Below are 13,543 nucleotides of genomic sequence, written 5' to 3'. Positions count from 1 at the left end.
TTATGCCTTTTTTAAGCCTGAACACAATATGGTTGGCATCAAGGTATGGGGGACTTTTGCATCTTTAGCAGGGGCCAGTGTGGACTAGTCAGTATGTCATGAAACAGCTCATATTGATCACAATGATGGTCTGTTACACACAAAGCCGTGCCTGGGTCTTCGACTCCAAACGACACCTGAATGACAAACAGTAGAGCTTCTCAGTGTACTCCGTCCCACCTGTACCAACTTTATCCTATAGCAGACACACTACTTCCTTGGCCTCTGGTACAAATGCCACCTGATGGTTAGTGAAAACGGCTAAGGTTATGTAAAAACCAGAAATCGAGGCTGAGCGATATAAGTTTGAATCTTGAACAGGCAGAGTCATGCCACACCATCCAGTGGAGAGCTACTAGATGGTGACAACTGCTTTCCCTCTTCCATGGAGTGCAGTGCACTTAACAATAGAGGTTAAGCCTTTTGTACATAATAGCATGTAGGGCATAAAGTATTGCTGGGGTCTCTTCACTGTCATGTAAAAATCACAAATGTTGCAGCAAGTGCTGTGCTTTGATTGCAGTGTTTTTCAAGCCCATTTTCACTTTCCCTTGCGCTTGCCTTTTAAGCTTTGATCACAATGCTGTACAGCTAAAGGCACCTGAGAAACAGATTGCTAGGCAACAGATGCTGCGAAGGACAGCTTCCCCTCCCCTAGCACCGAGGTGGCAAGAGACCTTACAGTGCTCAAAGTTGCCTGTTACAAAATATTCAAGGCAAAAGCAGCTTAGTGTTACGAAGGCAGTCAGGTGAAGCAAGAAATGACTTTGAAAGTAGGAGTTAGAAATAAACAGCAATAGGAGAAAGAGGAAATTCAAGCAAATGAAAGAGAAACATGATGGGAGGCAACGAAAGGCAACATCAAATAAGGAGTTGTTATTAAATGTGTGGGAGCAGGTAGAGAATATGAGGAAAGAAATAAGCAAAACACAGGTACAAGGCAGATTTGAAAACTTGTGCAATAGCATAAATATATATGTAAGCTTAATTTACTGTCATTCTCATAAAAGTTTATTCATTGCTAAAGTTCTGTTTACTGTTCATTTTACACCACCATATCAAAAATTATGTCTACCATGAGGAAACCGATATTACTGTTGTGTTTTATTTCTGAATTACCGAAGAGAGTACATTACATCATTTCTACTCAGTCCATAAATGTCATCCATGGAGTAAATAGAAAAGTTTCATTTGATCACCACTTAGGAGAGAATACAGAAGCTACATAAAGCTACATAAATCTTTATAGAACACAAATTGGTATTTCACCCAGAATATAACTTGGAAGCCAACATATAAATGCAAAATGGTAGATACTAAGCAATGCTAAGTAAGCAAAGGGAAAGTTGCATCTGCCTAATGAGAGTTTCCTTTAGGATAACAAAAATGAGCTGCTAAACTAACCTGACCTGTAAGTTGCAAAGCATAGTGCAGTACCGCATTTAGGAAATGTGTTTTCCTTGTTTAAATCCTTAATCGCTATTTTAAATGTGTAAATGGGCTTGCCCAGTAGGATGAACAGTAGCAACAAAAACAGATGCTGGGTATGCAGAACCAACAAGAAAGTACTGACCAGCAAAGCAAGCTGAGTGTTAGAGATGAAGAAATGCCAACGTACAGTGAAAATTAGACTTTGAAAAGGATAGTAAAACGAATGGGGGGGGGGAAATGGGGTTGCTTTGCAGGAAGAATGAGAGAGAGATTAAAGATATACTAGGTACAGCGCAAAAACTAAGTAAATACTCTGCCTCATTTCAATCAGAGAAGATGATGTTGAGCATGGAACAGAAGGCAGAATGACTAAAGGGAATCAGGTTAGGCAAATTGCTAAGGAGCTTATTTGGTCTTTTGAGATCAAATAATCGTTACAGCAGAATTCTGAAAGAACAGGATGCAAAATAGCAGGTAGAGTAACTAGTATTTTCAATAATTCTGCTGGGTCAATCCATTCTTAAATGACTATACAATTGCAAAGAGGTTGCTGAAAGACTGTTTGAGCTTGCCAAAATACTAGCCAAGATGACAGTAGGGGTTCTGTCTACAAACATATCACTGAAGTAAAAAAATAGAAAGGGGAAAATTATGTTTTAGCTAAAGGGTGATGTCAACATGAGAACAGACACATCATGAAATTAGAAAAATGTTTCTAACCTTCAATGCAATGGTGTTTGGAAACAATCTTCCAACAAGTGTAACTGGCAAAGAACTAGTTAGAAATGGAGTTTGATCAGTTTGGAAAACAGATTTAGTGATAAATTTGCCTGAGGCAGGTAGAAGAGAGGCCATTCCTAGTCCTTTTTTTGTGTAAGTTTGTAATTAAGTCTCTGTGATTCCTCTATGGTTTCCTAGACATTTGACTAGATAATATTCTAGCATTCATTAATAATCCTTTGCCTTGTTACTACTTGCAGTCAGTTTAACTACCATCCATCTTGCATACCTCTCACTCCAGCAACAAACAGGGTACATGTGTTCCCTCACAAGGAAAAGTTTTCTGTTGGATGTGCTGACATGGCACAGACTTTTCTAGTTCTGCCAGTTGTTCCTTGAGCTGAAAGAGGAAATGGAGAAGTCGAGTCCTGCCTGCTGTAACAGTGGTTGAAATCCCTAGATGGCTCACCCACCGCTCGTGTAATCGATTGCACCCATGCTGCCCAGATGAGAGACACATTTAAGGAAAAGCAACCAAGTATTTCCCTTCAATCCATTACTTTGAAACTTTAACAGAGTTTACGCAAAGCTTGTCAAAGCTAAAACAAAGTATTGAGAGCGCTGAAATATGAGACTAGAAAGGAAGGCACAAGTCTTTTCAGATATTACCTTTACGCTTTTCAAGTTTGGAGTACATGGGATATTCCCTCCACGGGTGTAACCAAACTTTATGTTTTGTTTGTGAACCCTTCAGCCAGCTTTTTTCCGCTGACACATCACCTTGGTAAATCCCTTTCACATTTGCTTCAACATACCCATTCACAATATCTGACTCATTTCACAAATATACTCTAAGGTTTCTTATTAAAAAGCCTTGCAATAGTCTAAGAGAAAAAGTCTTCTGCAAATAAAGAATAATGTTAACTATTCTATTTTTGGAAAACAGGAGTGCAGTGCCAATTAGCCTGCAGCAGTCTGAAGGCAAAATTCCCCATCCCCTACCAGACAAGGTCACTGGAGTTATGTGTGCATGTTGACACAACCTTTCAATGCATATATCCATTTAAAATAATTATTTTGCGTGCTAAGCTGTGTCTTCTTCCTCTAAGTTCATTTGCACTGTGTAATGGATGGCTTGAAATCCAATTTAATTCATTTTTGTGATGCAATTTTCTTCCATGTCTACTATTTTCAGTGCCTACTACATCTTCACTACTTCTGAATGTACCTTATTAAGTAGCAATTGCAAATATATATATATCATAAATGTCATACATAAATGTAATTTCTCCTTTTAGTCAACTCTAACTTCGGTCATTCTTGAAAGCACAAAAAACCCCTGTAGAACAAATATGTGTTTCAGTTGTACTCCATATCCCAGTCACTGAACAAAGACATTTCATAGCTAACCTGTATTTATTTATTCCTAAAACCAAGTCCTTTTTCTATTGAATCTTCTTAATGTATTTTGCCTTTATAACAGTTTGATATATAGTTATGCAATTCAATTTGATGACAGACTTTTTTTCAAAGCTGGAAATGAAATTTGCTAGCATCTTTCTTCTCATCCTCAAAACATCCGTTTGAGGTATTTGAAACACCTCTACAAACCAGAGTTAAAGAGAGAAACAAGAGAACTGGGGATTGTGTAAAGCCCCAGAGAATCCGCTCCCCTTCTTCCCTAGCTGAAGCGTGGAAGGGATCTGGAGGGATGCCAGGACATCGTTACCCTTAGGTCCCACACAGAGGAGGGTTTGGGGACTGGGGTTTGGGCAAGATTTGGTTGGTTGGTTGGCTTTGCAGCCTCTGTATGAAGTTCTTCCTGCCTATGCGAGACCAGTTTTTTCAAAAGAAAAAAAGATTCAACTTTAAGAAGAAAATTCTTATATTTATCTGCCTTAAAACAAAACAAAAACAACAACAAACCCCAGTCTATCTTAAATCTGGCTACTTCACAGACACTTCTATTAAAGTTGTTTTTTCTGCTCTTCTGTTTCACAGAAGGGACAAGCTGTTTGTCAACAAGTTTTTTGTGTTGCCTTTGAAGGGATTATGGACCCGACTATCCCATTCTGAACAGATTTAGCTTTATCACAATGAAACCTTCAGGAAAGGGTGGTAGTGCTTTCTACTTCCATATGAATGATAGTTCTGCCTGCAAAGTGGCCATAAGAGCAGCCAGCAGGAACTTTTTAAGTTGTTGTCTGTCAGTTATTTCCATGTAAAGTATACATTATTTGCAAGTTAAATTTGTTTTGTTTTCCCCAATCTGCCAGTTCTACAAACTCAAGCTGACAATCAAGCAAAGTTCTTCTCATGCATAATTACCTTTAACAAAGAATCCTCTGGCCAAATTGATTCACTGACACTTGAGCATTTTGTTTCCTCTCAGCACTTTTTGCACAGCTGGTGCAGACCAGAACTTAACAAACAATGCTGATATACAAGAAGATGTTGAACCTGGTTTATTGTCAGCACATCTCCTCTGCTGGGCTTGCACACCACAGAAAATAGTTAAAACATCAGCTTTAAAGGCAAGCTAGTAGCTATGACTTTGAATACACATAAATAACATACCGAGTAGGCGGTAATTTTACATTGGAGTGGGAGATGTTAGATAAAGTCTCTTGTCAGTGCAGCTTTTGAATACCTGGGACTGAGTGCTGCTATCTTTCACGTTTATTCCACTCTGCCCTTTGCTGTACACATGTAGCACCTTCACTTTACCCAATCCCATGAAAAAGATTTCCGGGACAAATAAGTTTTCAGGGCTTGGGAAGAGATAATTAGACAATTAGTTTAGTTTTGTTCCTTAAGAAACAGTGCATATTTTTAGTGCCTAAACGTCTCACTTCTGCTTTCATCTGCTTTTGGCCTTAGAAAGCTGGAAAGTTTTATATGTGTTGTGCATAGGTAATAGCATGGCCTGAACACAGGTAGGGTGTTCTCTATCTGATACAATAAGCAGTTATTTTAAATTGAAAGCGAGAAACTGATAACTGGTACTGAAAGAATGAAAAATGTAGTTTATAAAACACACTTTACCATATGATATTTGCCTTATATCCAAACCAGTGGGCCAAGAAAAAGTTGATTTTCATTTGGAACACAGGTTGGGGATCCCTGCTCATCCCATGTCAATATTCAAGTACTCATCAACAGGGGTGAACTGATCTCCCCCCTTTTCTTTGTTCATACAGGGTAACATACACTGGTACCTGCAATCAATAGTTACTTTTATTGTACTGCTATCTGCTTTTCATAATAATTAATGGAATCATATTACAAACTACTGGTCTAGTACTGAGGAAACACCCATAAATTCTGCTTTGATGAAAGACCACTATGTAACACGTAATATCTGCGAGACATCCATGTTGTACCCACTCACATCCAGAAGTCAGCCAATCCTTTATGCCTAAGTGATTACTTTCAGTGACAGATGAAACTGTCTTCCCTACTTCTCCAGATGCATGAATTTTTCAGCTTATTGCCTTTTTGCAGAAAAGGGGATCAAAGTAGAGATGGCGATAAATATCTCTAACTCCATCGATACCAACAACTTCAGACATAAAAATGAAGAGCTTTAAATATGTTTGCACAAAGATTCTTTCAGCATTATACCGATCAGCAAGAAATTATATACATACTAGTGTCAACACTGCAGACCTTTATAAATACACTCAAAAATGAAATTGTCAGTTAATAGCAAATAATCCTAACATTTGCTAACAGTCAACCAAGGACAGTTTAAAACAGACAGATAGTTATTTACAGCTGTGCCAGATGGGGCAGTTTGAAAAATGTTTAACTACTCTTTAGTTAGCATTTAAAATATATTCTTCAACATCCTTGAATATTTTTAAATTGCAGAGATTTTTATTTTTTTAAGTAAAATTTAACTGCAAATATTTTTATGTTCCTGCTGTCGAATACAATTATACATGCCTGTAAATACAAGACAAATTGCCTACAGAAAACTATTGCTGCAGCTCACACAGCAGAAACATTAAATATTAATAAATGAATACATCAATTTTAGTAGTAAGTGACTGAACTTTGTGGGAAACTTGTGTGTTATTTATTGTAATACATTATTTGAACATGACATTTATACTGCACTATACATTGGGGGGGATTAGTGCCATCTGTGTGTCTAGCTCTCAGATAAACAATCAATAACAAAACCTTTAAGGAAGGGGCACTGAGGTGGCAGTGTTTTGATTCAGTGTTATCTCCATATTTATTTAGACCCTCCAAATCCACTGCAGGTCTCTGCTGTTTTCTTCCACCCTCTTGCAATATCCTCTAAGAAATATAAAATCATTTTAACAACAGATTTTAGCAGAATGGCTAAACTGATGAGGCAGAAACACCATGGCATGCAGAGCTGGACACAGCTTTATGGCCTAAAACTAAAGGAAGTATTAGTTTTTCTAGAAAGACAGAAGCAATCAGTAAAATATGATAGCAATGTTCTCATCAGACCTTCAGCAAACCACTAGATAGCTAGTTCATACTTGAGCAGTAAGCTATACTGTTTTACAAGCCTTTAACAATTTTATTAACAGTGTGTGTGTGTATACAGGTCATGTACCTGAGGAATATGCCTGGGAATGTCGGGGGGGGGGGGGCGTCCTCCAAAACAGGTATGTAAACTAAAGCATCTGAACTGCATAATTATCTTCCATTGCCCCTTGGATATGATTCAACTTAAATCTTCAGGGAGATCTCTGGGGATGTCAAGACTTCCATCTTTGGGTTATCTGCTAAGGCTTCTAGCAGTGCTATCAATTTTTTTTTTGAGGTACAGCCCCTGATCCACTGAAATCAGGGGAAAACTAATTTTACATACACTGAAACAGCCATTGTTAGCCTGGGCTGGATTTGAAGTGGCAGCCTAAAGAGGAAGCTTTAGTCCCCTGATTTCCAGTTCCCTACATCCTAGGGACAAGAAAAAAAACCACTGAGAAAGGAGGAGATACAGGGAATTAGTTTGTCTTCTACTGCCAAGCAGCAAAAAGAGGAGGTACTGCAGAGGATGAATACATAAATATTCTCCCCTCTTTACCACATCACCCCTTGTGCACACTTACTCTCCACTTAGAGGCAGAGGGAGGAAGATGACAGCAAAAATATCACCTCTTATTTTGGGAAGAAGAAAGAGAATGCCTATAGCAGGACATGAGCCGATGGGTCTCTCTGTGGACCGTGCAAGCCGATTCATGTTCAAACTCCTCAGGGACTAACCCTCTAGAGCAGGCTCAGCCAAGGTCGCTTTGGCTGTACAACAAAATATAAGGAGGGCCATGGACAACTTCTGGCCATGAAGCACAGGGCTTTGGGATGACTCCCTTCCCTATGGCACACTTTCTGCGCAGTTCTGCAGTTCAGAATGCCAAAATCATGCCAGCGTCGGGTTTAGGGTGCCATGCTGAGGGGTGGCACAAGGGCGCGAGGGTTGCTGGGGTGATGCTAGGAGTGCCCCAAGCACAGGGCCCATACCCAGAGCAAGCCCCATCCTTTATGTCGAACCTCACAAAGCCACGAGGGAACTCTTCTGCCACCTGTGGCAGGGCTTTCTCTGCTCCTCTTGGCCTCACCTTTTCAAAGGGGAAGATAAAGCAATTTTTGTTTTTAGATGCACATAACACATTAATATGGTGCATCAACATGCATAAATACAAATCCTGAAGGTTTCATTTTGATGCACACCAGTAGCTTATGTTTCTCTCATGACATTGCCCAAAGCATGAATTTTAGCACAGCTGCAGAATAGAATCTTTGAATTTGCACTGGTATTTTAAATATTATGACTTCCTTACACAAATTCTTATTGCAAGTGTAGGCATTTTGGATGTATGTCTAAGAAAACCAAGCAAGAACTTAGTCTAACCTTTTATTTGTAGTTTGGACACACTATTTTATTAGCTGTTAAATCATCTAGCCTATGCACTATTTCTACTGTTATAAGCTGGAAACACAAATTGCAAGATTCTTGTAGAGGGGAAAGCAATATTCTTTATACTTTTTCACTTTTGGCTTGTCATGGGTAGGGTGTGGTACTGTTTCAGTCACTTCTTGTATACACCTATGGCTCCTGTGATTGTAATTGGGCTTATACTTTTCCTAATCTTCAATACAGAAAAAGAGAAATATAAGCAGGACTACATTCCAAACTTGCAACCAAAAAGTGGTTCTGGGTTTTTTTGTTTTGTTTTAATATTGTACTAATATCGTGGTTTCAGCCCAGCCAGTAACAAAGGACCATGCAGCCGCTCGCTCACTCCTCCCTGCCCCTCCTCTGGTGGCATGGGGAGGAGAATCAGAAAGGAGAAAAGAAAAAAAAAGAACCGGAACCTTGTGGGTTGAGATAAGGACAGTTTACTGGGACAACACAAAAAGAGAAGTTACAACAATGACAACAGTACTGATAAAAGAATATGCAAAACAAGTGATGCACAGTGCAACCGCTCACCACCCGGAACCTGACGCTCCGCCACTTCCACCACTGAAAGCCGAAAACTGCCCCCCAGCCCATTCCCTATTTATATACTGAGCATGATATCGCATGGTATGGAATAGCTCCTTGGCTAGTTCAGGTCAGCTGTCCTGGCTGTGCCCCCTCCCAGGTTCCTGTGAAAACTAACTCTATCCCAGCTGAACCCAGGACATTATTCCACCTGTTATTCTATACCATCTACATCATGCCCAGATCCTACATTTTCCAATTAATCACCACCACTTTCCTTGTCTTTGAGAGAGAGAGAGAGAGATGTATATGGACACCCCCGCACACAAATAGCATTCCCTTAGTCTATGGGCCATCCCTATGATGTGTCCGTCAATTTTATTTAGTCCATGACTTTGGGGCTCCATCTGTTGTAACAGTCCTTCAGGATAGGAGAGATGGTGTGAGGTGTTAGGTTGTTGTATGTTGCCTCTGGAGCTTGTGGCTGGTATATTTGGTGCAACCCATGCCCTCGGTTTGCAGGTTGAAGATGTTGATCTTGAGGAAATCGCTGGGCGCCAGTTCAAGTTCCATCACTCTTGCACTTGGCTCAGTTTCAAAGGCCATCCTTCAGTCATTTGGGTAATTCTTACTGTAGTACCCTTGATATGGCATATAGCCACTATAGATATAACGACATACATTGGCAGGTTATTTAGCAGTTAACATCATACAGCCTAGTTCACTGGCTATTCTCTCCCAAAATCAAATCTTCTTGAGCTACACATCAAACGTCCCTGTCCTTCTGCATCACCCACCAAGTGCACCCAGGTCCTTGAACAAAAGCAATCCCGTGGATGGGTTTGTCTCTGCCTGAGGCAGGACTAACCCAGACTGTCTTCCCTAACATACTCTTCATGTGCACTACAGGAACTTTATCTCCTTCTACAGTAGGGGAAGTCTTGGCTGGGTGGGGCCAGCCCAATTGGCTGATCCTCTAGTATTAACCGACCAGGTGGCTTTTGCTAAATGTGTATCCCAGTGTTTGAAAGTCCCACCCCCCATTGCTCTCAGTGTAGTTTTCAGCAGTCCACTGTATCGTTCAATTTTTCCAAAGGCCAGTGCATGATGGAGGATGTGATATACCCACTCAATGCCATGCTCTTTGGCCCAGGTGTCTATGAGGTTGTTTCGGAAGTGAGTCCCATTGTCCAACTCGATTCTTTCTGTGGTGCCATGTCATCATAAAACTTGCTCTTCAAGGCCCAGGATAGTGTTCCAGGCAGTGGCATGGGACACAGGATATGTTTCCAGCCATCCAGTGGTTATTTCCATCATTGTAAGCACATGGCGCTTGCCTTGGCAGGTTTGTGGGAGTGTGATATAGTCAATCTGTCAGGCCTCCCCATATTTATATTTCATCCATCACCCTCCATACCACAGGGGTTTTAGCCACTTGCTTGCTTAATTGCAGCACAGGTTTCATATTCATGGATAACCTGTGTGACAATGTCCATGGTCAAGCCCACCCCTCAGTCACAAGCCCATCTATATGTTGCATCTCTTCCCTGATGACCCGAGGTATCATGGGTCCACTGAGCTATAAATAGCTCACCCTTATGTTACCAGTCCAGGTCCACCTGAGACACTTCAATCTTGGCAGCCTGATCTACCTGCTGGTTGTTTTGATGTTCTTCAGTGGCCCAACTCTTGAGTACATGAGCATCTACATGACGTACTTTTACCACTAGTTTCTCTAGCTGAACAGCAGTATCTTGCCACAGTGTGGCAGCCCAGATGGGTTTACCTCTGCACTGCCAGTTGCTTTTCTTCCACTGCTGTAGCCACCCCCATAGGGCATTTGCCACCATCCATGACTCAGTACAGAGATAGAGCACTGGCCACTTCTCTCTTTCAGCAATGTCTAAAGCTAGCTGGATGGCTTTCACTTCTGCAAATTGACTTGATTCACCTTCTTCTTCAGCAGTTTCTGTGACTTGTCGTATAGGACTCCATACAGCAGCCTTCCACCTCTGATGCTTTCCCACAATGCGACAGGACCCATCAGTGAACAGGGCATATTGCCTCTCATTTTCTGGCATTTTATTATACAGTGGGGCTTCTTCAGCACGCATCACTGCCTCCTCTGGCGACATTCCAAAATCTTTGCCTTCTGGCCAGTCCATGATCACTTCCACAATTCCTGGGCGATCGCGGTTTCCTATGCGAGCTCATTGTGTGATCAGTGCGGCCCACTTACTCCACGTGGCATCAGTTGCATGATGTGTAGAGGAGACCTTCCCTTTGAACATCCAGCACTGGCAGTCGGGGTGCTAAAAGGAGCTGTGTTTCAGTACCAACCACTTCTGAGGCAGCTCAAACTCCTTCATATGCTGCCAATATCTCTTTTTCAGTTGGAGTATAGCAAGCCTCGGATCCTCTGTATCCCCAACTCCAAAACCCCAGGGGTCAGCCTCGGGTCTCCCCGGGTGCTTTCTGCCAGAGGCTCCAGGTAGGGCCATTCTCCCCAGCTGCAGTATAGAGCACATTTTTAACATCTTGTCCTGCCCAGACTGGCCCAAGGGCTACTGCATGAACAATCTCCCGCTTAATTTGTTCAAAGGCTTGTTGTCGTTCAGGCCCCTATTTAAAATCGTTCTTCTTCCAGGTAACTTGATAGAGAGGGCTTACAATTAGACTGTAATTTGGAATATGCACTCTCCAAAAGCCCACGACACCTAAGAAAGGCTGTGTTTCCTTTTTATTAGTCGGTGGAGACATAGCTGCTATTTTCTTGATCGCATCCATGGGGATCTGACGACGCCCGTCTTGCCATTTTATTCCTAAAAACTGGATCTCCAGTGCAGGTGCCTTGACCTTACTTTGTTTTATGGCAAAACCAGCCTTCAGAAGGATTTGGATTATTTTCTTCCCTTTCTCAAAAACTTCTGCTGTGTTGCCCCATATGATGATGTCATCAATGTATTGCAGGTGGTCTGGAGCGTCACCTTTTTCCAGTGCAGGCTGGATCAGTCCATGGCAAATGGTGGGGCTGTGTTTCCACCCCTGGGGCAGTCGATTCCAGGTGTACTGGACACCCCTCCAAGTGAAAGCAAACTGTGGCCTGCACTCTGCTGCCAAAGGGATTGAGAAAAGCGCATTAGCAATGTCAGTTGTGGCATACCACTTGTCTGCCTTTAATTCCAGTTTGTATTGAAGTTCTAACATATCCGGCACAGCAGCACTCAGCAGTGGTGCGACTTCATTCAGCCCACAATAGTCTACTGTTAGTCTCTACTCCCCATTAGATTTCCACACGGGCCATATGGGACTATTAAAGGGTGAGCGAGTCTTGCTGATCACTCCTTGACTCTCCAATTGGCAAATCACCTTATGGATGGGAATCAGGGAGTCTCGGTTGGTGCGATATTGCTGCCGGTTCACTGTTGTTGTAGCAATTGGCACCTGTTGTTCTTCAACCTCCAGCAACCCCACAACCGAAGGATCCTCCGAGAGGCCGGGCAAGGTGGACAGCTGTTCAATTTCCTCCGTCTCCAATGCAGCTATACCAAAGGCCCAACAGTACCCCTCTGGGTCCTTGAAATACCCCCTCCTGAGATAATCTATGCCAAGGATGCATGGGGCCTCTGGGCCAGTCACAATGGGGTGTTTATGCCACTCATTCCCAGTTAGACTCACTTCAGCTTCCAATACAGTTAGCTCTTGGGATCCCCCTGTCACACCAGAGATACAGATGGGTTCTGCCCCTTTATAACTTGATGGCATTAGGGTACATTGTGCACCAGTGTCCACTAGAGTCTTATATTCCTGTGGGTCTGATGTGCCAGGCCATCGAATCCACACCGTCAAGTAGGCCCGGTTGTCCCTTTCCTCCACCTGGCTGGAGGCAGGGCCCCTCTAGTCCTGGTCAGAGTATCTGTTACTCACTTTTCTCAAACGTGAATCAGAAGTCCCTTCAAGAGGATCAGAAATGAGATCAGCCCTTCTACTCTGTCTGGGGGACTGCTCGCAGGAAACTGGAGTGGCATTTTTCCAAGAAGAATCCTCTTTTCTGATTGCTTTTTCTCGCAACTTGCATATCCATGCATCTAGGATTGAGGTAGGTTCTCCATCCCACTTTCTCATGTCCTCTTCATGGTCACACAGGTAAAACCACAGGTTTGCCCATCATGTGTACTTTCTATCTCCTCTCTCTTGGGCAGAGGAACGCTTACTCCTAATAGCTGCTATGTGGGCCTGTACAGGTGGGGAGGACACATCCGCTTTGAATTGCTGGAATTCCCAGGACAATTCCTCTACAGCTGAGACACAGGCCCGTAGGGAAGAAGAGAGACTTCCTTCATATTGCTGGAGTTGGACAGCCAGTTCGTCCACCATTTGTCCATAGCCTTTTCTCCAGGACATTACTGCCAATGAGTTGGCACAGGTTGGTGGTACACTTCGTAGAAGCTTCCGCCACATGGGTCATGTGCATTGGACATCCTCTGGATCTGTGGGTGACTGCTCATTTTCCAGATCATTATAAATCACCTCCAGCACGGCTAATTCCCTCAGGTACTGGACACCTCTCTCCATGGTGGTCCACTTGCCTTGGTGACATGTAACATCATCCTTGAATGGGTATCTTTCCTTCACACCTGACAGAAGTCGCCTCCAGAGGCTGAGGACTTGTGTTTTTCTCCCAGCCACCTTGTCAATGCCCCCTTCCCTAGACAGGGATCCCAGCTGCTTGGCTTCCCTACACTCTAATTCCAAACTACTAGCCCCATTATCCCAGCATCAAAGCAGCCAGGTAACAATGTGCTCACCTGGGTGGCGGCCAAAACCTTTTCACACTCTGTACAACTCACTCAGGGATAGAGATTGGGTGATTATTTCAGG

At 42.5% G+C, this 13,543-nt stretch overlaps 1 protein-coding gene across 6 annotated transcripts in view; it reads left to right on the top strand.

Moving 5' to 3' along the window:
- Window positions 1–13,543, top strand: part of HTR1F (5-hydroxytryptamine receptor 1F) — a 127,890-nt gene that overhangs the window by 22,121 nt on the left and 92,226 nt on the right. The window lies entirely within an intron of this gene.

This window comes from Aquila chrysaetos, chromosome 7 (assembly GCF_900496995.4).
Source record: "Aquila chrysaetos chrysaetos chromosome 7, bAquChr1.4, whole genome shotgun sequence".
NCBI classification, from domain to species: domain Eukaryota; kingdom Metazoa; phylum Chordata; class Aves; order Accipitriformes; family Accipitridae; genus Aquila; species Aquila chrysaetos.
This window is presented reverse-complemented; position numbering and strand designations above follow the sequence as displayed.